The 26,502-nt window shown below is 39.2% G+C and overlaps 1 protein-coding gene and 1 long non-coding RNA gene across 8 annotated transcripts in view; one reads left to right on the forward strand and one right to left on the reverse strand.

Annotated features, from left to right (window-relative positions):
- Positions 1-26,502, reverse strand: part of SGCD (sarcoglycan delta) — a 946,774-nt gene that overhangs the window by 31,284 nt on the left and 888,988 nt on the right. The gene's annotated exons all lie outside the window — the stretch shown is intronic.
- Positions 1-26,502, forward strand: part of LOC123379765 — a 39,643-nt gene that overhangs the window by 3,815 nt on the left and 9,326 nt on the right. The gene's annotated exons all lie outside the window — the stretch shown is intronic.

Consider the following 26,502-nt stretch of genomic DNA (forward strand, 5'->3'; position numbering starts at 1 on the left):
TCAACTATGGTTAATTATTGGAGATGTAGAATGAAAATACTTGCATACTTCTCTTCTGCCACTGCTTTGATATTTCAATTGATTCCCTGTTAGGAGTATGATTTAATTTCGATCAGCATATGGCCTTTCAGGATATTTTTGCTCTTCATCTCAGTTTGTTGAAGAACTAAATCAAATGGGTTTAATCTATACAGAAGCTCATAGAGTTACAAAACTCTGGATCTATTTCAGAGCCTTTAGTGCAGGGGTGGGGGATGGAAGTCCACTCTAGTAGTGACTACGGCTGGTATCGAGAATATGGCGTATTTCTCTGTTCGCATGTGTTTAATTTGATCACAAAACAAATGAAAATGCAGACAAAAATGCTTTTACAACATGATTTAAATAAAAGCTTGCCCTAGAACTCGGAATGTTTCCTTAAAATATCAATTTAAAATATCAATAGTACTTTCAAGGTCTTCCTACTCTATTTGTGATATTCATTGGGTGCTTCTTGTATTCCAAGTATTGGCTCAAATCTTTTATGTGTTTCATCCCATTTAATGCTTGCTATGACCCTAAGAGATGTGTCCTATCATCATCTCCATTTAGCCAAAGTGATAGACTTCACAGCCTAGAGTCACTGTCTTTTAGGGCTTTGCTCCAAACATTTCTGCTCATACATGTAGGAGATTGAGAAATATAGAACAAACCAGAGTCTTGTTGCAAGGTAAATCATGAGAATAGTAAAGGCATGTGGCCATAAAGAGAAGGTCTTGTTCTCACAAAGGAAAGGTCATAGTATAATAATGTGCTATTGTTTACTCAGTCACAAAAACAGTAAGTAAAAGTTCCTAAGAAAAATCCAAGAATCTTATGTAGCATATACCATATTTTGATGTAAAGCAAATTCTTTACATGGTGCAGATATCTCTGTTAACAATGGTATTTATCAAGATTATTTATTACGAGGCATTAAAATAAATCTTTTTTTCAATTACTTTCTAATGAAATGTTCCAATTACCTTTTGAATGGTGACATATGGTTGTAATCAATTCCAGTGGGGATAAATCTTGCTTATACAAGGTTTCAAGGGCTCCCTCCTGAACTACATTAATTACTGATGTAAACAAAGATAGAGGATTATTATCATATTTATCGATAAATCCTCAACCTCATTGCAATATAGTTCTCTGGGTTAGATGACATTCATCATCAGGTAATTTCCAACAGTTATGGTGCAACTCTGCTATAAAAGGTATGTTTCTGTGAGCCAGCTGATTTTGGAGCATGTTTATTAATATGGTTGAATTCTGGGGTACCCAGGGAAGAAGTCCTATTGTTGTTGTACATAGTGACAGTGACAAAATAATGCTCTTAAGCAACTAGTGGACTAGTTGCTGTTGGCTAACAAATGCATAACTACTACAGGAAAATGTCCACTGCTATTTCTGGGGGCTGTTGAGGAGGATGAACTAGGCTTTCACCTGTACCAAGCCTGTGAAGTGCCTCCACCTTTTGGACTAACTTTGTCTTGAATGGGCTTTTATTTTAGTGAGGAACTGGGAGGGGAGCAGGAAGAAAGTACGATTAGTGTGAGAGAGAAGCCCAGTTTCCCAGCAAAGGAAAATCTTTCATTCCTGTTGAAACCACTTCCTTCCCGTTCTGTGATACCATGTCACTATTGGTTTCAAAACAGGGATTTTCCATGAAGTCATTCTTCCTCATTTCTGTTCATCTTTTGGTCTTCTAAACCTTCTCCAAGCTTTGGTTTACCCATCTGTTATATGAGGATGATACCAGTACTGGCCTTATAGGATCTGGGGGATTTGAATGTAAGATACTTCATGCCTGGCTCATTTCCACAGTTCAAAGATGTTAGCTGTTTTATCATTGATGGAGTCAAACAATTTAATATTCATAAGAGAGAAAACTTTCACCTGTTTTTATTTCCTCAAACTACCCTTTATATTTTAAAATGAAAGGAAACTTGTGTAAAAGACGGAAGGTGATTTATAAAGGGAAATACATGGACTACCTTCCCTATTTACCATGATGATGAGTAATTTATACATATACTCTTTTTAAAAATTTTTTTAAAAGTTTATTTATTTTGAGAGAGGCAGAGAAAGGAGAGAGAAAATCCCAAGCAGGCTCCTCACTGTCAGTGCAGAGCCTAATGCGGGGCTTGAATTCATGAACCATGAGATCATGACCTAAGCTGAAACCAAATGTCAGATGCTTAACCGACTGAGTCACCCAGGTACCCCTTGGAGCTATATAAATACTCTTAACTCACGTTTTATGTGTGAAGGAATTGAGACATAGAAAAAGAAGAGATTTATATTATGGAACACATAGGTAAGTAGCAGAGATGGATTCAAACCTAAATCTAACTTTACTGTATTCTTTTAGTGTGCTTAAGAATTTAGCTTCTAGGAAGGGCGCCTGGGTGGCTCAGTCAGTTAAGTGTCATGATCTTGCAGTTTTTGAGTTCGAGCCCCACGTTGGGCTCTGTGCTGACAGCTCAGAGCCTGCTTTGGATTCTGTGTCTTCCCTCTCTCTGCCCTTCCCATGCTCACGCTCTCTCAATAATAAAAAATGGAAGTAACAATATGCTGGCATTCTTTTGTCAACCTCTACTAAATGGCTTAAGAACCCAGGGGTTCTTGAGTTATCAGACCAAGAGATAGTAGATGTCTATCTACATTCTGTCACATCTGCCTTTACCTATATTAATCAGATGTTGAACGCTGATGATCGGCTGTCTCTTCTATAGGTGTTTACTGCGACCTTGTTATCTGTGTATTATGCATTGTATCGAGACTATAATAAAGTACTGTTTAAGAGATTTTATTACTATTCCTCTTTTGCAAAGAGGAAACTAAGGCACAGAAAGGTTAAGTAACTTGCTCACGTTCACACAGCTTGGTAGGTAGCAAAACTTGGATTTGAACCTAAGCACTCTGATTCTTACATCGGTGCTCATTTTACTACCTATCCTGAAGAAGACAAACCTGTAAACTGACAACTGGAAACCAACAGAAAGCATTTACTGAAAGAGAAATAGAATGAAGTGGAAGATGGGAGCTGTGAATGGGGGACCTTGGAAAAGCATCCCACAGAAAAAGTCACAGGAGATGAGAGGGAAGGAGACTTCTCCAGGTGATGTAGCACAAGGTCTTTGTTACTCATGGAGAATAGGATGGGGTAGGCATGGGTGGAGGTGAGGAAATACCATCGAGACCTTATGGACCAAGGAAGGGAATGTGGAATCTGTTCTCTGAAGGGGGCTAAACAGGACATGACATGGTAGGACTGTGTTTAGTGAGACCATCTGATTTCAGGGAGGAGAAGACATTGCAAGAGGTAATAGGCAAGATGGAAAGTGATCAGACAGGTGAAGGGGTTATTGATGAGGGAGATGACATCCAGATTTATGTCTTTAAGCATGAGAAGCAGGGATGGGAGTGGGATGGAGTTAAGGGGCCGCACTGTGGTACTCTCAGGAAAGATAGACATCTTAGTGGGCAGTTGTATTAGGGTCTGAGGTTCACCACCCATAGAATTACTATGATAGGTAAGGTGTGTGAAAGAGAACTAAGGATACAAATATGTCTGAAATATTTTAGGTATTTTCAGAACTTTTAAGCATAGCCATCTTCAAGATGTACTGTGCATGAAGATAATACTTAGAAAACAAAATCAAATACGGACATAAATACAACTGAGAAGCGAAAACTCTTGGGAGAAGACTAAAATTTGAAAAGAAAATCTCAAGACCAAGTATTGGATTTTATGAGATGCCAAGTCAGTGACAGTTAGCAAATAGAGTAGACAGAAAGGGTAATATTAATAATTAACCAAGGAGAGATATGGATATGTAAATTAATAACCATCAAGATAATTAAGAGTTGGATTATAAAGCAGAAAGTTTTTTTTTTTCTTCAAAGATTGGAAGATTAATTATATTGTGTTGCAGACACATTAGTCTGTTGGTCAGGCCTGCTTATGTCTGCTCCCACAATCTCTGCCACGGGCCATGTGAAAATTCCCTGCACTGAGGTATCTGGAGTGGGGTGGGCCAGTTTGTGTCATCTACAGAGAAAGGGATAAGTTCCTTATTTCTAGATGGAGACCCAATTCCTATTTATGGAACCATTTAGGCCTTTTGAATCTGATACTCCTGTTTCTTTTTAATACATTTCCATAACCTGCCTTCAGTAGACTTGTAACTGCAGTGGACTTTATAACCAATTGATTCTATGCTAAGACAGCTTTAAGCAGATGTCCCAGTGGTCCTAAGGCCCTCTATTAGTCTGTAGCCCAGTCTTCCTTGGATAAATGGTTTTGTAAGACCATGCCTCCAATATGTAGTACTCCTCAATCAAGCTTGACCCTACCCTGAGATAGCCTATCATTCTTGTCATCACCATGCTAGACAATTCTTAGAACTCTGGACTTTGTTTTTCCACACTTCCATTATTGTGTTTAAAACCAGACATCCAGATTTAGCATGTCCCCAGTTTAAGCATGGTAGTTCCTCCTCAAGTCTGGTTCTCTTACAGTGCTCACTATTCCAATGAGTGGCACCACCACTCTTAGTCACCATCTAGGATCCATTCCAGACAGTGCAGAAGTTCTCCAGAACACTGTGTGAAAGCCTTAGTAGAAATTAGCACCCTAGCATACGACTCTTGAAGAAGTTATATTTTACTGTGATATGCACAAAGGACACATTCTCAGCAAAGTTCTCTGTGAGATCTCAAACTGGTGGATGTTTATTAAGAAGACAGATTTCTCAAGTCTCTTCAGATCTCCCCAGAGAATGGGCATGGGCTAGTAACTGTGGTTTTCTCTGTTGAGTGTGAAGTCCTATCAGTGCACAGAAAGCCCCAAATGGGGACTTAAATACTTATATCCTCTAAATATTACCAGTCTAAAATTCTAGCACAATTACATATTTGAAAAAGGCTTTTAGAAAGCCCTATCACCATCCAGTTATGATACTTTCCTATGCTAAAGTTCCATTCTGCTCCCCTATCCAGAAGTTACATGCTAGTGATGAAGCATCCTAGATGAGCATCACATTCAGTTCAGTAACAATGGCCAGTGCCTCGCAGTAAGCTATCTTCCATGATAGATGACCAGCAGGGGGTACAGGTGGTAGGCCTGGTGAGGGATTTGTCTTGTGCTCTCTTGACTTCCATATTCAAGTCACTGGTAACTATTGCTATCATCCTGGCCCAAGTCACTAAAATCTTTCCTGTGGACCACTGTATAGTTTCCTAACTCTGTCTGCACCATGGTCACCTCCAATCCATTCTCTGCATTTCAAGGAGAGTGATCTCTTCTAAATAGAAACTAGATAATGTTATATACACAGACCCATGCCTGGCCCAAAACACTTTCAGTGGATCCTCACTGCTTGTAGGCTAAAGATGGAAATTCTTAATATGGTCCACTGATCCCTACATTATCTGGATACTTCTTAATTATCAAGTTTCATTTAAGACCTTGACCTTCTATACTGCCTTCCTTCCAGCTCTCATATATGCCATGCTCCTCTACCCCCAGACTACTCACCCATGAACTCCTCTGCTAAGGACCTTCTGCACATCCTTGAGAGGCCTCCCTAATCATGTGACTGGTTCAATTCCCTATGACATACTCATGTAGCATCTTGAATATTTTCATCATAGTGTTTGTAACTACTACAAGTTTACATATATTTGTGGGATTATTCAATTATGTCTTACCCCCTTACTTGGGAAAAAGGGAAGGATTTTTACCTGATTATTTTATTTGTTATTATGTCCCATAGGGAGGATGGTGCTAGCAACTTGTGGGTCCAAAATCAACATTTTCTAAGGAAAAGAGAAGAAAGATGCTCAATGTTGCAAACCTAAGACCTAGCTCAAATACTGGAATCTTCAGGCACTGGATAAGTACATGAAGGAATAAGGATGCATAGGAGGAGTAAGATTACAGTTCAGTGGGATGAATGTGAAAGACCCCCTCCCTCATTTTGCCTCTCAATTTCAGATAATCGTGGTTTGCCTTCCCTTTCATATCTTGTAGAAGTCTGGAGAGATACAGGGTTTCAAAATATAATTTCATTCAGCTCTAATCTTTCCATTAGATTTGACAGTACTGGCATTAAAGGAGCTTTAATCCTCTCTAAGCAAAGGGCTATTTGGAACTTGATGCCAAGTAGGTGTATTCTCTTTCTTTAATGTTTAATTTACTAGCAGGTAAGGACTATGCAAAAAGCTTTTACTCTGTGGACATATTTGATTCAGAAGCTGACTGGACATTTAGTGGGCAAGGTGAGAGAGAAAAAAAAAAAGATGGCTGGTTCTCTTCAAAAAGGGGACAGAGTGTGTTTGTTCTGTATAGCCCTGGAAGTTAGTCAGAGAATCAAGGGTTAGAAGAAGGGAGAGATTTAATTTGTTGTAACATAAAACATTCCATAAATGGAATGGGCTGCCTTATAATAGGGTGAGTCCTACAGCTGAGGTTGTTTATAAAGTCCGAATGGCTAGTTGTCAGGGAAGTGACAAGAATAACTCCAGAACTGGATGTAACATTGGATAAGATGACCTCCAAGCTTCCTTCTCTGAGATTCTATATTTGGTATAAAGTAGATGTTGCATTTTAAGCTTGGGAGGAGGTAGTAAAACACAGTATGATAAGGGGAGCTGAACAGCCACAGAAGAATTTATTGTGGTGAATTCTGAGCCTGTAGGCCAGGAAAGAGAGTCAACCCAAAGCCCAGAGTAGTGGCTGTATAGATTTTATGACAACACTGTTATCAGGGCTTTGATTATAGTTGTGACAAGACAAAAATGTATTAATGTGTGAGAGTTCACAGCTTTCCCTCCTCTCCACATCTGTCCAAAAATAAACGTGGCCTTGCCTGCTCAGATTCTCTCCTCTGTCCTTTCTCCTTACCCAACAGAATTTGTCTTACCTAATAAAAACCAGACACAGAGAGGTGTGGAAGGATTGGCCACCCTGTGGACTGCAGTCTTAGCAGAGTGGGTTGGAAATAGGTGTGGAATAGCTGCCTCATGGGGGTGACAATATGTGATGGTATAGACTGTGAGACCCATTCTCCCTTATGGAATTTCTTCTCAATTACCCTAGCCTGTCCAATGTGATTCTACTCTAGGAACAATCTATAGTGTACTCAAGTCTTATAAGGATTATACAGGTATTCTCAAAATAATAATTGCTTCTGTGATCCATTGCTCCCATTTTTCAGATGCCTATTAACTTCTGTGATCAATGGCTCCTGTTCAGCAGGAGTCGAGCATGGAAGATACAGGAATTAAATGTGAAAGTGAATCATGTCTTTTTTTTTTTTTTTTTGCTAATGACTTTGCTTCCTATTTCACTAAGAAAAAGACAACAGTCAGAAGAGAACTTGCACCCAACTAACCTACATCTGTACTCTGGAAATACTTTGTCTTCCCTGTTTTCACTGTGCATGGACTCTCCATGCTCCTGGGGTTAAACTCTGACCTTACCCTCTAGACCTGTGCCCTACTTAAGTAAATCATCTTGCTATTCTCTCTCCTCCTTTGTAACCTAAATTTCCCTTTTTCTCTTGCATTATTTCCATACGCGTTCAGACTTGCTCCTTAATTTCTCTCACTCTGATATCAAAAATCCTAAGACATTTGATCATTACTGCTCATTCCATTTCTATTATGAAGACAAAGTCGATGGGCCAGTATCAGTCTCATTAGTCAATCTCTCAGCAGTGTTTGACACTGGCCATCCTTGCCTCCTTCTTGAGTGTTCCAACACTTAGCTTCTATGACAGTTCTATTAATTCTTTTCTTAACTCACTAGCAGTTTCTCCTCCTCTCTCTGATCTTAAGACCTGCTACCCAGGGGATTTTAACCAGTGTCATGGTCTGGTTCCCATCTCTAAGTGGATGACTTCCACATCAACATCTCCTGACTGGGCCTCTACTCTGGACTTGGATAGTTGCCTATGGAATTTCTCCACCTGGATTCCTCAGATATCTCAAACACAACACATTCAACCGAAACTCCTTATTATTGTTCCCCCAGCCTCTATGCCATTCCCCTCTTGTAGCCTTCTCCATCTCTGTTGACTGCAACCTCATTTTTCCAGTTACTCAGGCCATAATCATTGGGGTCATTAACAATTCCTTTCTTTGTCTTACACACTATGCTGCTTATCTGTGCTTTCAATATATATTCAGAATCCCAGCTCTTCTCAAAATGCCTAGTTCTACCACTCCAGCTGTGTCCCAGTCTTATCCTCCCTGTGTGTGTTTTTTAAGTTTATTCATTTAGAGTGGGGGAGGGGCAGAGAGAGAAAGAGACAGAATCCAAAGCAGGTTCTGAGCTCCAGCACAGAGACTGATGCAGGGCTCGAACTCACGAACTGTGAGATCATGACCTGAGCTGAAATCAAGAGTGGGACACTTACTGAGTCACCCAGGTGCCCCTTATCCTCCCTGGATTTTGCAAGAGCCTCTTTACCTGGTCTCCTTGCTTTGCCCCCTGACCTTCAGTCTTTTCTCCTCACAAAAGCCAAATAATTTTTAAAGGTAGCACATCTAGGCCAAAACAATCCTTGGAATACTAGCCTAATGAGCCAAAGTTCCCTTTGAGTGAATTAGAAAATAAACCATGGGGGAAGGGAAGGGGAAAAAAATACTTACAAAGAGAGGGAGGGAGGCAAACTGTAAGAGACTCTTAAATACAGAGAACAAACTAAGGGTGGATGGGAGGGTGGGGGAGAGGTGAAAATGGGTGATGGGCATTGAGGAGGGCACTTGTTGGGATGAGCACTGGGGGTTGTATGTAAGTGATGAACCACAGGAATCTACCCCAGAAACCAAGAACACACTGTATACACTGTATGTTAGCCAATTTGACAATAAATTATTTTTAAAAAAGAAAGAAAATAAACCTCTCTTTAGGAGAATACCACCCTTTGCTGGATTGCCTTCCATTCTTAGCAGCCCTCGTTTCACTGTGTGGCTGAAAACCCACAGGTGGTAACTATGTCAGCCTGAGTTAAAGCTCCAGTTTATACAACCATCTAGAATGCCTCCCCACCCCTGGCCCCCAGCTGCATTCCATCCTCCTCTCTGAACAGTCTCCCCTGTGCTCACTCCTGTTAGCTGCCTTAGTTACCCGCTGTTCCCTAAACATACAAGGCATGCAACCACAAGGACTTGTGGACTGTGTTTTCTCTGCCTGGACCGCACTTACCCCCCAGGCCAACAATATACACAGGGCTTGTTCCTTATTTCTGGTGCCTGCTCAAAATGCCCAGGGGATTAGAGGGCTTCTCTAGCCACCACTCACAATAGGATTCTCCCCAGGCACTCACCACCCTGCTTATCCTACTATTTTTCCTATTACTTACCTGACATCTGTTTATTAGTTTTATAGTCTATAGCTTCTACTTGACACATAATGTTCAATAAATATCTGTTGAATTAATGCTCAGTGACTGGTCATTGAAAGGCTTTGATAAAAGTAATGGATACAAATGTGAGATCTCCAAGTTCTGCCTCTCTTCTTCTTTCCCTCTCACTGAGAAGTTGGTGGGGGGGTGAAACTTCTGGGATAACCAGGGCAGGGAGCAAAATGTGTGAAATCAGTGTGGCTGGATCAGTAACACATCTGAATCCCCTCCCCCTTCCCTTGGAAGGTGTTTCTCTCCAGAAAGAACTCTGGAAAAAAGGAATCAAAGGGACCTTTAAATTTGGAGGTAAATAAGGGATCTTGTGACCCAACTGTGATCCAGTTCTGTTTATTAAAGTCTAATTCAGGGTTCGGAAACACTTAGAGCTAGAAATAAAATGTTCCTGTGACTGTCCTTGTCCTCTGTGCCTTGGGCCTATGCTATACAAGTCTCCTCACTGTTTGTATCCATCCATCCATCCTCCACACCCTACCTCCCTTAGAGACCTGATGGGGATAGCTTTGCCTAGTGGATGGTATGAGATCTCTCCTTTTGTCTCCTTATTTAAAATCCTGGGATCTAGCTCTCTCCTATCCATATGTATCTTAACCCTGCTAAAAGTTTCGATTGTAAAGAAAACCGCCATCTGCCACTGCTTGGGCATTTAGGTATAGCACTTGGCAGTGCTCTATGTTCACTCATACTGCAACAGGTAGCACTAGTAGACTGACTCCTGCTCTCATATTTTTAGGCTAACATACCAGTAGACTCTAAGTAGATTATCCTTCGTGAGTGGGCCTTATCTGATCAGTCAATGGCCTTAATAGAAAATCACTGATCTCCCCAGAAGACGAGGGAATTCTGCCAGCAGACTGCCTTTGGACACTAACAATAATTCCCCCGGGTCTTCTGTCTGCTAGTCTACCCTGCAGATTTTGCAACTGTTAAGCCTCCACAATTGTGTGAACCAACTGCTAAGAACACCCCTCTCTATGTATGCATGTACATCCCATTGATACGGTTTCTCTGGAGAACCCTGACTCACACACAGTCTGATAGGAAAGATACACATTATTCAAAAGTCACAACTGTCAGTGAAGAATTATCACAGAAAATGCCACTGAGGGGAAGTGCATGGGGTAAAGGAAGTATCAACTCGGGGGATGTTTCTCTAGTTAAGGCAGTCAGAAGGGTTCACTGAAGGAGTGGCTCTTGAGTTGCCATGTGTCAAGGGTAAGGAGAGCTCAGGAAGCAGAAAACAACGTTACAGACAGAGGCAAGAGTTTGTAAAAAGACTTGGGGCAGTTTGGGGCCCCTGGGTGGCTCAGTTGGGTTAAGTGTCTGACTTCAGCTTAGGTCACAATCTCACAGTTCCTGAGTTTGAGCCCCATGTAGGGCTCTGTGCTGACAGCTCAGAGCTTGGAGTCTACTGCAGATTCTGTGTCTCCCTCTCTCTCTGCCCCTCCCCCACTCACATTCTGTCTCTCTCTCTCTCAAAAATAAACACTAAAAAAAAAAAAAAAAAGAATTGGGGACTTCTTTCTTTTAATCTTTCTAGCACTTGGAGATAGATAATATTATTGTCCTTATTTTATAGACGAGAAAACCAAAGCATGTAGAGCAGAAATATCTTGTCCAAAGCCATGTGGCTAGGATAGCAGAATTGGTATTGGAGGATCCACACCAGATTCCAAGCCTGTGCCCATAGCCATCAAGCTTTAGTGCCCCAGTCAATCCAGGAGGAAAAACAACATGGCAGCACACATACAGAACTGTTTTCTGACTCATCTGCTACTGATGGACTTGGGTAGAAGGCTGCATTATTTGCAATTCATCTACTTACTCTTCATGTGTACTAGGCACAAAAATTTCCTGGGTCTTGTCCTAAGTGTTGGGAGTTGAGATAAATGTGACATGGGATCTGGGAAAGTTCAGTCACATGAAGGAACAGACATGTTTGCTTGCACAGAAGTAACCACATTTGCAAGGGGAAGGTGTCACAGAAAAAAACACCTTTTGAGCTGCACTCTGAAACATACTGTTTTAATCAGGTGTGGAAACACAGAAATGACGGTCATGAAGGAAGAGTTTTAGCCACAGAGCCCTAGAAACTCGAGGCATGCGATGCAGGAGGGCCACGTGGGTTAGCATCAGGGTCACTCTGGGGGCAAGAGCCTTTAGTGTGGTTTCCATGGGAAGGAATGGTGTAGGTGGGGTAGGCTTAGCTAGCTTGAATAACTAGTAGGCTCTGGGGTATAGGCACTGTCCCTAGCTGTTGGGTACCTGGCCCTAGGGTGATATGGCAGGGAAATAATGCTCTAGAGTGTGAAAGCCTCTACAAAGAAGGTGTGGGGGGGGTGGGTAGTGTGGACTCTGGATTGGTTGGTTTGCCCATGATAGGTGTGCCTGCAGGCAGGTGAATTGTGTGCTATCCTTAAGAATTATCTAATCCCTGGTGGGGTGGTCCCTCCCAGCAAGGCCCCTTGATGTTGAAGCATCAGAATACAGAGAAAGACAGGGTTAACATACATGCATAAGGATGGGATGAGGCCCTATGGGGAAGGCCATACCATATACAGAGCCACCGAGGCATAAAGGAGCAAGGCAGTTTGGGAAATGATAGAGTGTGATGTAGCTGGAGAACAATCCGCATGAGGTTGGGGGAAGATGGAATTGGAGTTAAAATACCTCAGTGAGGAAATCAGATTTGATCTCTAAGCAATGAGGCACCATTAAAGCTACACAACCAGATGTACTGGTTAAGAGACCAAGGGCATATCCCAGAGATATCCCACATCTAGTGGCCATTGAAAACCAGCCCAGCTTTTCCTAGCATTGCTTCCAGCGGGACTCCTTTGAACTATCTATTTGCTGTCAACCTAAAGCCCAGGTAAAATGCTTTAGATGTTTTCCTTTTTAAAATATTCAGTGTATTAATTTCACACATGAAGAGAAACCATATCAAATCTCACTACATAATTAGCCAAACCACAACTACATTTTCAGAAACAAAGATGACTCATGTCATTTCCTAATTAAACCTTGAAAGGTTTAATTAAAAAGCATAATTTGGAGAAAACTAGTTTGGGAGGAATTGGGGCTTAGCATCGTGAATGTGTACACACAGAGCTTCCCTGTTCAACCTCCAGTGAGGGTGGAAGAGACAGCCACATGCACAACATCAGGACCAACCCTTTGCAGAGCAATGGGCTGTGCCTTCCTCATGCATGACACACTGTCTGAGAGACAACAAGGGAACCAGTTCATGTTAAGGAGTAGCTGGAAACAAAACATTCTACTACTTCAGTTGACCAGATGCCCCCTGGCAGACGGGCAACGGAGCAAAATAAAGAGAGTGGTGGAACCTGTGTGGAGTGCTTACTCTATGTCCAACGCCATGCTGGCCACTTTGTGTTAATACCACAGCAATTGCTCACGAGTCTGTGGAAAGGGGCCATTATTCCCATTTTTCAAACATGGAAACCGAGGCACAGAGGAGCGAGGCAGAGCTAAGACAGCTTGTCTGACCTTGGGGCCCTCTCTCCAAGTTGCCTCTGGAGATGGGTGAAAAGCCAATGAGCCCTGGAACAGAACATGTGCACTGGAACCCTAGCTGTGGGATTTCAAGCCTCAGTTGCTCATCCATGAAAAGCGGGTTAATAAGACCTGGGAAGGTAGGTGTGAGGTTTGAATAAAACAATGCACGTGAGCTTGACATGGGAAGGCACACTATAGACAGCAGTTGGATCTATGGATACCTACACCAGTACTTCCAGCATCAACATCCAATCTGGTTAGTGGGTCCCTGCAGAATTTTATGACAGAGTATTTAGGAGCACTATGGGGGACAGTAGCTCAGAGGCCAGTCAGCACTGAAGGGAATTAAAATACTGAGACTGTGCTGAAAATGTTTCCAGTTAAAAGAAAAGGACAGTATATCGCAGAAAGTATATTTAGAACCAACATTGTTTTCTTCTAAACAACGTCAGTGTCCTACTTAAATCCATGCAAAGCTTCCTAAATGCACTTAAGAATTAGTTTTAAAATCCTCACCTTGGCTATCTGTAAGGCCCTGTAGGATTTGGCTCACCTACCTCATCTTGTACCACTCTTTCTCTGCTAAGGATATCTTGGCACAGTGGCCACCCTTCTGTTTCTCAGACAAGTACTCAATCTTTGCCAGGCACTGTGCTCAACTCCGATATGCGGATTAGCTCATTTAATCCTCAAAACAGCCTTATGAGGTGGGTACTAGTGTTATCTGTGCTTTACAGTCGTGGAAAGTGAGGCCCTGACAGGTTAACTAACTGGCCTAAGACAACATAGTTAATGGGTGAAGTGGTAATTCAAACCGTGGCACTTCTGCACCATGGTACAAACACTCAAACTTTCCACTCTACCACATTCCCAAAGTTTGACCTTGCTTGGCTCTCCTCACCACTCCAAGGAAACGTTTGTCGAATGAGGCCAGATTGATGGCGACATGGGAACATGGATTAGTCACTGAGGACTGGGAGAAGCCAGCATGATGAGCAAGCCAAGTCTGGACCACAAAAGAGACAATTTGTAAATCCTAAATGTGCTAGCATGATGGGCCTACCTCTCTCTTCAGTTGTCCCCTTGCATAATCCTCATTGAGTGTGAAGTTCGACTCGATCAGCCAGATTGCCCTTTGCAGATGAGCGTCTACAAGCGTTAAAGGCTAATCCCCTGTCCTTTCCATTTAGCCTAGAGTCAGTCAATTTATAATAATTCCATTGAACTTAATCTTCATTATTCATCTTATCTATTCCCTGCCTTCCCTTTCCATTATTGCTTCTTAATTAATTTTCAGTCCAAGACAAATGACAGGCAATACGATGACTGACCAGACATGTTAGAACGAATGTAACATACTTCCATGGCACTTCACTACCATGAAGGCTGAGTGGCTGTGTACCAAATGTCAACTGTCACAGCTCAGTGAGCCCTTTCCCAGGCCTGTCAACAGTGAACTATAAGAAATACAAGCTCTTCTTCTCCAGTGAGCAGAATGGCATAGATGTTCAGCCCCAAGTATTCACAGATATATATATAGTTCTCACAAGCCTGACACAAATGATCTGAGATGAATTTAGACAAGTGATGAAAAAAATGACATTGAAAGGATGCACATTCTTCATCAAAGATTTGTTTTTTGAATGGCTTGTTTTGAAAAAAAAAAAACACTGTGCTTCAAGCAAACATCTAGATGTATGTGTGTATATACACACACATATACACACACAGTAAGTATACACAGACATGTATAGACATATGTCTACATGTCTGTATAAGTATATATTAGACACTATATAAGTGTGTATATATATATATATATATCTCCATATATCTAAGTATATATAGACTATAGGTCTATATATGTCTATGTATACTTACTGACTAGATCATCTATGTGATATGATATAATCAAATAGGTATAAAAATCCCTTGAAGTCTCACTAAATTAATACATACATTAATTATTCTATTCTATTCTCAGTATTCACTGTAGTTATGTTCTAAAAAGTCACTATGAACACTCAAATAGCAAATACTGAACTGTTACTCTTAGGGGAAATAAGGTTATGTTCCCGCAAGCCTCTGGTCATAACATTTTTGTCAAGTGATCAATAACCCTGTTTTATGTTTAAAGACATTTAATATGCATACTGTTGATTCATTAGCAGTGATCTCATGAGGAGCACTATAACTCATGTCTGATGAGGCTTCCTAACACACGTATTTTCTCCATAAGGCAAAGCACAGCCTTCTTCTGCTTAGGAATACCAGACAGCAGTTCAACATTTGCCTGGGCACCATTTTAAATGACACAAAAAAAGTATCAGTAACTAAACCACAAAAAGGATACTCGTTTATAGCATAAGAGCTGAAACAATAAGGCAGAGTTGTTCTGTTAAATCTCGACTGGGAATAGCACCTTGAATGACTCAAATTTGTCACCATTCTGCCCATGTCCATGAATGACCATAAAAACAATAGCAAGTATTGATTTTGGGGTTACATTTTTTTTTATTTATTTGTATTTATTTTTTGGTATGTATTTGGGGATATGTATTTTTGATGTATTTCACTTTGGGGAGTTTCAGGAAGTCATTTCAGTGAATAGGTGAATTAACAATTATGGGATCTGCGAATAATAAAAATTATGAATATTAATCTCTTGCTTTTGGCTTGAGATGCCCTTCATGTGTGTTGGAAGGAATTGTAATTGGAACATTTATTTGACATGATTCTGGACCTACACCCTCTTCTCCTATGAATGGCACAATTATTAGCTCCTTGAATTGATGTGGGATCAGTGCAAAGATCAGCATCAATCAGTATGTGATGCACATCCTCCTGCTTAGTTAAGAAAATACTAGAAATTGGTTAAGGTAGCCAAGTGGTGGTGGACATTTGAGGGAGTCTCTCCTAGCTCACAATGATCTCTTTTAACTGCCTGATAACCCTTAACTGAAACTAAACCTATATTTATATATTAATTCAGGCAACATTTAGTGAGTACTGTGTCGGAGGCAACGTTTAGGTGATGGGGATATACTGGTAAACTAGGTGCTCATGAAGCTTACCTCCCAAGTCTGGGGGTAATAAACTAACCAGTTCGTTTCCCATTATTTTAAGTGCTATGAAAGAAATAATGAGAGGATAGAGAACAATAGGAAAACAAAGCTATTCTGGAAAAAAAAAATGTTGGGGAATGCCTATCTGAAAGAGCCCAGGAAAGGGCATGCCAACCTAAGGAAAGAGCATATGTAAAAGCAAGGAAGGGAACAAGGGCTTAGTGCCCATCATCAAGACATGGGCTCATTATGCCATGTGGGAGATCAGAGCCCAGACCCTGGGTCCAGTGTTTCCTAAGAAATTGGATGCTGGTTTTTGGAGCCTGTGAGAAACTCAGTAAGCTTATAATATTTTTCTCCCATAACCTCAGTCTGTCTAGTTTCTAATAATTGCATCTGATGCTTTCTTACCTAGTAGGAAAGTTGATTGGAATAGGTAAGTGGGAACATTACCTCAGCTGGAAAAAGTAAACTTTAATTTATCAATATGAATTGATAAAATAATGACTATTTTATCTGATTCCCATAGCATGCCTGCATACCAACAGCTCATCTTAAATGTTTCTTAAAGATCTGCCAACCCCTGTAGTGTTACCCTCTTTTGCAATAACTGGCCAGACTATTAGGCTATCACACCTCTGCAGAGATACGTATTTTTGATGTATTTCACTTTGGGGAGTTTTGGGAAGTCATTAAAATATAAAACCTGATAAAAAAAAGTGCATATACTGGATTAAAGCTAAAATAGTAGCTCCCAGGGATCTCTCACTAAGCAAAATCAGGTCAGGGCCTGGGGACAACCTTTCCCTGAAGTCACAGCAAGAAGTAAAGTTCAGCAATTACCACTCCTAACAGAGAGGGTCATCCTCTGGCAAAATACAGAGGATTAAAAAGCACTTATGTTGATGCTGATGGCTGCCAGAGCTGCTTGCTTCAAAATTTATTCCCCCCCCTCCCAGCTTCATTTTCCCTCTTATCTCTGACTGCTCTGTGAGGGAGATATCGAAAGATACATTTGCAGGAACTTAATGTTAACTTGGCAGGAAGCCATCTGTATTGCCTTAGCAGTGTTTACTAAAGTAGGACATTCTAGAACTCCATGTCTATGGGACAAACTCTGTAAAGCCTCTTAGAATCTGGCTCAAAGTTTGGAAAGTGAAGGTACTTTTGTAAGTGCTTGGTGTAACCAAGTGATATCGCCCCCAGGCTAAAAAAAAAATGTTTCTCTCAGAGAGGCAATACTTGGGCTTGTTTTTCCAAGGGTGTTAGAACTGGGAACAGCATTCACTCATTCACTGAGTATTTACTGAGCATTTGATCTCTGTCACAACTTGGTCTATATAGAAATGTGCACATCTTCTTGGGTGGGGGGGGGGAGGGTAAGCTTCCTGGCTTTTTCTACCAATACTCAAGAAGCCAGCCATAGAAGGCCAGAGAGAAGAATCTCCATATCCCAGGCACTTCCTGTTCATCATGCCCAGATTAGTTCCTGTAATTCCTTATGGAGAAGACTGACAAGGAGAAGCGAGATATTGAAGCAAGCACACTTTCCCCAGATGCCATAGCTGCAATGCGACTGGAAGGCTTTAAAGGGAAAAACCTGAATCCTTTCTCTGTGCCTCTCACTCTTCTGTCTAAAGTCCCTAATGGTTGGCAGGCTGTGAAGGTGGAGTTTAGAGATGTAGTCTGCTTTTCATGCTGACTCCCTTCTTGACTCCCTAGAGTAGGGGGGAAATAATAAAAGTGATAGGAAGTTTCAGTTGCTCCAGACTTTGCACATAACATAGATCACCAAAAGAATGGATTTCTACTCTTTCTAAACCCTAAGTTTCTTTTCTCACTGTGTTGCTGATCAGTAAAAAAAAAGGGGAGAAAAAATAGGTGTGCAAGAACATAATCCATTGTTTATACAAGTTGTGAATCAAGTGAAGACAAGCCCAGTTCCCCCAAAAGCTTTCAAATATACAGGATCATTTTAATCCTTATCATACTACTCTGAATTCTTTCCCCCATGAGCTTAGTCTTCTCAATTTCTGTCTTCAGAACAAATCCCTTCCCATTCTGCCTCTTTCCAGACTTTCTCCCGAAGTAGAGATGGTGAGCCTTCAAGTTACTCTTTTTCTAATTGTTATGTACTTACCCATGCATGTAGATTCTTTCACTACAATACTGTTTGCAGGGAGAGGAGGTACATTACCATGTGCCTGACAGAGTGGGGAAGTAGGAATAACCCAACCTTACTGAAACCCCTGCTCTTTTTGATCAAATATCAAAGTATATTTGTGGCTAGTTCACTTCTGTGTTACAATGGAAATACTCTGCAATTTCAAACTCTTCCAGTTGTTGTTGTTGTTGTTGTTGTTGTTGTTGTTGTTTTGGTCACCAAGTGGTCTTGGTGATCTCTGCATATTGACCTGAAAATTTAGAGACACTCTGTATTGTATACCTACTAATCCACTCTGATGACTTTGCCATCTGCTCAATTCTGCCCATACAAAAACAAGAAATGTGTTTGAAAACCAGTGCTCTATCCTGCAAATTAATGCAAATTTAGCATCAGTTCCTGAATACATCTATTTATATTACATCTATTTATATTTATATATATTTGTGTGTGTGTGTGTGTGTGTGTGTGTATCCAGCTGCTGTAATCTTCAAGTAAGGCTGATGTTCTAGAAGACATGTCTTGTTTATATTCTGAAGATTATTTTACTACTTTGCACTCTGATCTGTAGGCCGAAGGAGGAGAAACCAGCTTATACCATGCTGTCTTTCACCTTGACCCAAACCAGGATAAAACAAAACATAAAATTAGACTCTTTGAAAAGTCCTTTCAGATCACTCAGCCAGTGGTGTCAAAAGTTCATTCATGTATATTCTACCTGCCCTAATATTTCCTTATCATTATTATTTTTAATTTTTTTAATGTTTATTTATTTTTTATTTATTTATTTATTTATTTATTTATTTATTTATTTATTTATTTTGAGAGAGAGAGAGAGAGCTTGAACAGGGGAGGGGCAAAGAGAGAGAGGGAGACAGAATCTTAAGCAGGCTCTAGGCTCCAATCTGTCAGCACAGACCCCAATGAAGGGCTAAAACCCACAAACTATGAGATCGTGACCTGAGCTGAAGCTGGACGCTTAACTGACTAAGTCACCCAGGTGCCTGTCCTTTTTCTTTTTTTAATGAATTCTTTTCTTAAATTTTAAAAGGCTACTCTGTTCTACTACCATTAATGGGAAATCAATATTCCTTGTCCCAAAGAAGATAACCAAAGAATTAATACAATAAAAACACAACATTTTATCTAGAAACTGTTACATACTAATAATTTCTGAATTTAAAGATCTTTGTTTAAAAAGTATATATAAGGAAATATTACTCAGCCATAAAAAAAGAATGAGATGTTGCCATTTGTGACAATGGATGGACCTAGTGGGTGTTATACTAAGAGAAATAAGTCAGAGAAAGACAAATACTATATAATTTCACTTACATGTGGAATCTACAAAAAAAAAAAAAAGCAGAGACCCACAAATACAGAGGACCAACTGTTGATGGCTGCCAGAGGGGTGGGGTGGGGTGGGGTGGGCAAAATGGGTGACAGGGAGTGGGAGACACAGGCTTCCAGTTAGGGAATGAGTAAATCATGGGGATGAAAGGTACGGCATAGAGAATAGAATCAATGATATTGTAATAGAATGCATGATGACAGGTGGTAGCTATTTGTGGTGTAGCATAATGTAGAGAATTGTCAAATCCCTATGTTATACATCTGAAACTAATGTAACATTGTGTGTTAGCTATAACTCAATTTTTTAAAAAGTAGAAGTAACACCAAGTTAATTCACAAAACTAGCACTAACAAGACTTCATCTTTGCCTTAATTAGGATGGTAGAGTTGAAAATGGAATGGGCTGTTACTCTATTATTTAATATACCACCTAACATGATCTCCAGTGACACCAGTGGTATGCTTTCTACACTTTGGGAAACAGTGACAGTGCTATTCCTTCTACTAGTGTTGATGAAAATAACAGCTCAGAGAAATTAAATGAATTGCTTATCAATGGCAGAGCAAATCTTAGAATCCCTTTTAGGCCCTTAATTAAGTGCTTTTTCAAGTACAAAATGATTCTCATTTGAGGGGAAAAAATGACATGTAAACGTTATTTGTTGGTATCCCTGTCATGATCGTTTATCATATTGATTCAATCTACATCATTAATGGTTTTGTCCAATAATGTAGCTCAGAATTCTCATGTTAAGATCATCTATAAAAGGAAAGAAATACTTCTTTATTTTCAAAGATAAATATGAAATATTCATAAACAAGGAACAAATACTTCATATTCATTTGATTGTGTTCATTTTGGTTTTGTTGTTTTGGGTTAGCTCAAGGGCCTGTTATCTAGTATAACCAGGAAATTTTCTTTTTTAAAAGAGAAAAAAGTGGGGCATGCTGTAAGATCTGATAATGCACTAAAATGTTGAAAATTTGAGTACATTCAAGCATTCTTTACTGAGAGTAATAATTACAATGAATAAAGAGGATGTGAGGCTAAAAAAATAATTCTATTGAAGAGGCTTGAAACCAATGTGTTCCATGATGTGCTGGTTAGCATAGACATATACCTTTAACACCCTAGTCTTCAGACAGGACAGATGGAAAGACAAGTGAAAACAAATATTAATATTCATATAAAAATGTCTAGCCATTGATCAAAAATGCTCTACCAACAGCCCAAAGTTTGTGTTTTATGACTACGTATATGTATTTATATATGTATCTGATAGAATAATATCTTGATATAATAATGGTAGTGCTTTTTTGGAACACATGCTACTTCCTGTCATTCTGTAACTCTTCTCCCTATTCAGGTAATAGGTATTGTATTCTATGCAAACTATTTCAAGAAAGAGATGACACAGTGGTATGCAAGTAATGAGACAAATTCTTGTCTTTTGCATATCAAAAGGGCAAGGTCAGGCTATTAACAATGGGTTCTTAAAAACCAGTTGAAGAGTCAAAGAAATATATCATCAAACTTGATCAACACTCTCCCACAGGAAGGAAGAAAAGGGTAAGTCATAAGAAAAGAAGAAAGTTTAGGCAATGAGGAATTCCTGAGAATGGGCCCTAGTGCCTATTTCATGCCCCAGGAAAGTTGAAGTACAGGAAGGGGAAGACCATTGAAACCTCCAATTAAGTTTGGAGACTCTGAGAACAGAAAGAAATGTACGCTCATCCTTTTCCCAGGAAAGGCTAGCAAAGTGTCAACAACCCAAGAAGAAATGGTTGCCTAATGGAACCAAGAGACAGAGTGAGAGCATTTCAGTGTGCCTCTGATCAGGGCACAGGGAGGAGCAAGATTTTTTCCACCATGTAAGTGAAGTAGGAAAGTGACACAGAGAATGGATGGAGTGCAAGTCCAATTGTCAGGATTAGAGGGAGGCCATAAGATACTGCCAGAACAAATGAGTGAGGATCAGAAGAAATAAAGGCATCTTGGCAGATGTCAGTGTATGTGCAGAATGACAAGGACTCAACTGCCACCACCCAGAAGGCTTGTCATGATATTACTACTCTGACTAAAACAGATATATAACCAGAGTGAGAAGGATGGAAGATAGTTACACACTGAATTAAATAATAATCTATGCTATCTAAAACAATAGCTGTTCTACATCAATGAAAAAAAAAAAGGCCATTTGATTTTTCATCCCAGATTGAATTGTACCTGCTATAGATACATATAATTTGAGATTTTACACCCAGAAGATAGATAATACATTATACCACTGCATCCTCTATAGAAATGGGAGAAAAATAGGGTTTAAATATATCCTTCAAGTGACTTTTACTTTAGAATTTCTGACAAAATTGAATATGATTGCCCCAGCTTGGAGTATTTTAGTAAACATATTTGAACTCACCATGAATAAAAACAAGGCACTACAAAATAGCGGTGAAGGGCAAGATCTAAGTCACATCACTATTAAAGGACTGGCTAAGACACAAAATCAAATATTAGAGTTCTTTAAAGTAAATTAATAAGGGACTATTCAATACCTGTGATCACAGAGTCATGACAAAGAAACTCATCTTCTTTGAGAGGTAGGCAATGCCTAGGCAGAATCAATGCAAGCTAGTTACACACAGCTCATTGCCAACACTCAAAACATTGAGTTCTTCCTAATTAGTATAGGCTATAGCTCTCTGACTTTCAGGTGGGTGGGGGGGCTAACAAGATTCTTTTGATTTCTAGATCAAAACGGTAATTGCATTTAAGCTGATACAATATCCTTTTAAATCTCTGGATTTGTTATCAGTTGGTTTAGGTTAAGGTATGCTACAGTAACAAGAACCCAGAATTTTAATGGCTCACAAAAACGATGTGCTGGTATCATGGCAGAAAGGAAGAGAGAAAGTGGCAAAATCAAGCAATGGCTCCTAAAGTCTATTCATACTTCATTGGTCAAAGCAAATCATGTGATTCCTGACATGGGCAGGGCAGTGCAAATCTCCTCCAGGGAAGGACAGCAAATATTTTTTATAATAATGCAATTTACCATACATATTCTTATTTCTATTATTTTGGATTTTTTTTAGCAACTTGCCTATAAAATTATTGTAAGAAGAAGATGGCTTGATTTATAAGTTAGCACTTCAACTTGTGAAAAAAGAAGTACCTACTTTGATTGACTATCATATTAAGGATGCTTACAACAGCATGTGATAGGTCGAAATTTTTAATAAAAGTTTGCTGAATCGTTACTATGCATGGATTATTATAAAGATCTTCAAGAAAGAAGTAAAATGTCACTTATTTTCTTCCAATCATCTCAAACTTTCACATCAGAGTTGGTTCTTTGGGTTATGTTAACAGAGAGAAAGTAGCTGGTGTGATTTTGAGGCTAGTACTTCAGAATTTTTTTAACCTAGGTAAGCTACCACCGGGTGAATGGTCATACCTGAAGGGTAACTATATAGGCATCCTAGAGGCATTGTTAGCTGTGTTAAAAAAATAATAATAAAATGTGGGGAAATGTGCAGCTAGCTTCCAGGGTATTTGCATGATGTTATGCAATTTAGACCAACATTTATAGCAATATAAACTTGAAGATACTGTTCTTTATTTTGTCAATCATTGTTTAATTGATAGCTGCTTTACTAACAGACTTGAGTAACCTACTTTCCTATTATAAATATTTGGTGATTTCAAGAAATGTTTACAGTTTTTATATTTGAACTGTATGTTTAAAGGAAAGAAAGATCTTTAGGTAGACAATAGACATTTGTTGTTTCTGTGTGCCTCCTTTCATCTGGTTACAGTGACCAAAATTTGAGTATCCATCTCTTACATATATTCAGACAATAAGATTTGGATGGCTATACCTTTACCTCCAACCCAGAAAAAGCCACATGACCCATACCTAGCCAATCTGAGTATTATATACTCTTGGCTACTTATTATTGGTTCAGGAATAAGCATGTGGTCCAGGTTAGGCTGCTAGGGTTTAATTCCAGGATTTTTATTAGAACTGTTGAGAAAAGATTATTTCTTTCTTCTTCCGGAGTGAATGAAAGGGTGGCATCTTGACAGAACCACAGGAAAGCTTTCCTGAGAATGGAACTTACACAAAGGAAAAACAGCTCAAAAATGGAAAGAGTAAACTGGAGTGTTGGTTATAACATTTGGGTGCCTGGATCCAAAAATACTTCTGAAGCATATTATTCTCTGGAATTTTCAGTTATGTGAGCCAATCATTACTACCCCTTACACCGCACCATCCTTTTATTTTTATTTTTTAGAAGAGAAATTGAATTTCAAAGTTTATTTTTGTGAGAGAGACTGAGTACCAGTGACAGAGGGACAGAGAGAGAGGGAGAAGAGAGGATTCAAAGCAGGCTCTGAACTGACAGCAGAGAACCCCATGCATGGCTCAAACTCACAAACCATAAGATAATGACCTGAGCCAAAGTTGGATGCTTAACTAATTGAGTCATCCAGGCACCCACTATCCTTTCAAAAGTCTGTTTGAGTTAAGTGTTCTTCCACTTGTGACTAAAGTTCTTACCAATATACTTGTCCTTCTGGTAGATATAGCCATTCCCCTCTCTGTATATGATAATGTTTCAAGAAGGGATGGTGATTCAGAATCACAGGGTACCATATCATTCTGTGTAGATCATAAAAGCAGTACAAAGCCATAGTGTTTAGAGACCTTGCTTTCTGTGAAGCATTTATGGTGGAAGAATAAAATCCATACTAGTATGGATACTGTCTCATCTTTACCTAATTATTTTATATTCATTTAATCCTGTGCTTTATAGTACCAAGAATTCCCTATTTCTGTATCCTCAAGATCCAATGCTGTACCTGGAACAAATTAGGTATGTAATAAATGGTTGAAGAAAGGAATGAATTAATATTCCATATTAAAATTGATGCCTACCATACTAAAAAATGCCATCAAAGTTGTAGCATAAGCCGTTGGTTATTAAATGTATATTAAGTAGTAATCCTATTTACAAAACTCTCCAAATGCCTGCTGTTGAATGACTTGGATAAATATGTGGAAGGTAGGAAATTCCAGGAAGAAGAGATAGCTTGAATAAAGTAAAACAAAGAAGTCTGGGTAAACTTAGAGACATATATTTCCTGTTCCAGAATCACCCACTGTAAATTTTAAAGCAGTTTTTTTCCTTTTTAAAAATTATTTAAAAGTATCTTTTCCACTGTTGTAACAATAATCTGATATTTTACCCTAATTGCAAGCTAATTAGATAGCCTGCTACAGTTTCATGGAAGACATGAGATTCCTAGATCAGAGTAAAAGGACTCTCTTATTCATGGAACAGAAATCAGCATAAGCATCATCATGTCATTGTCATTTTTTCTTGCCAAAAATCCCATGGGTGTGGGACAATATACATGGGCTGAGATGGATGTCTGCAAATGCAGTGGCTTATGTTACAGGAGTGGAACCCTGAACCTAGGGAACCCAAAGCTTTTTTAATGGGCAATAATTTGCCTATGTTTTGCTCTGGAGAGACATATGGTTACATACCGGAAAGTAAGTATGGCTCCTTTCTGCTCTGGAGGAGATGTTATCTATTTCCTAAAGCTGTTCACCTTATGAACTTTCTTGAGAAGACAGTTTGGAATCAAAAGCTAAACACAAGACACACAGCAACATAGGAGACCCATGAGAATTGCCTCTCACCAATAGTAGCAGAAATAACAGAAAACCTAAATTAAAAGATTAAAGTATGACCTCATTAAATTTTAGATATTTAACTTCCTCTCAAATAGAACTTCTACCATCTCAGAAACAGAAGCTATACAAAGCCAATTTGACTCTGAAGCATCCTGAAGAATAAAAAGCAAAAAACATATTGAGAATCATTTTCCAAAGGAAGTTAGACTCTTTTGGGTTTGATTGCAACTCTAGGTTGAGTTTCAATACATTTCCCTCTGTATTTGTTTGGGGAGGACTTAGGGAGGGAATATATCTACAATATTTGCTAGAATGTTAACTTAATGCCTAATATAGAATTTATGATAAAAGGGTAAAAGAGTTCAGAAAAGGAGGTTTTGCTGAGAAATGAGTTGTTAAGAGGAATGGAAATACAGGCTTGTACCTTTAGGAGTGGAAATTAACCCAAGCAGAGGCCCATTGGCTTGAATAAAGTAAATTTTAGTTATCTAGCCCTTAAACACTGTTGTAAACAAAAGTTGAAGTGTAAGTCCACATTTTACTACTCATACTATTCTGTAATATCCAACACAAGTACATCTAGGGCCAGACAAGGATCAGGCAATTTAAACTGAAAAGACCTCTGCCTGAATATGCCTTTTTCATAAGTAAGGTAAACAGAGGGCACAAGTTTGAGACTCAAATCACATACAAACCTTAATAAAATCTAAAAAAAAAAAAAAAAAAAAGGCTGAACTGGTTCTATGAATTTCTATTTACCTATGTGAAATTTTTTATTTGATTTTACATTTTGTAAAAGTATAAATAATTGCAAAAGAGTGAATCTACTTAACACTTTAATTAAAAAAAAACAAACATAGCCAACACATGCAAAAGCTATCATTTTTAGCTTTCTTTGTAAACGTAAATGACAATATTAGTTACTGCATATCTCCAAGTTCTCAAATTCCGGAGGGTAGGAGAAATCCTGTGACTGTTTTTTCTGGGTCTGAATGTATTATCAAAACATCATTTTTAAATGATAATCTGGGTTAAGTACCCTTTTAAATCTCTTCAGAGGCTACCTATCTCCTTAAAAGCATTAATGGGCCCTTTCAATAGCTGGTCTTCCCTAGGCACCTTGCCTCACCTTCATTAGATGATTTCCGGCAAAGAAGGGATATGGTCTGACTTTGATTGAAATGTTGAAAATATAAGCAGTCAATTGTATAAAGCAGGAGGATAAGTTACCA

This window comes from Felis catus, chromosome A1, assembly GCF_018350175.1.
Source record: "Felis catus isolate Fca126 chromosome A1, F.catus_Fca126_mat1.0, whole genome shotgun sequence".
In the NCBI taxonomy this organism is placed as follows: domain Eukaryota; kingdom Metazoa; phylum Chordata; class Mammalia; order Carnivora; family Felidae; genus Felis; species Felis catus.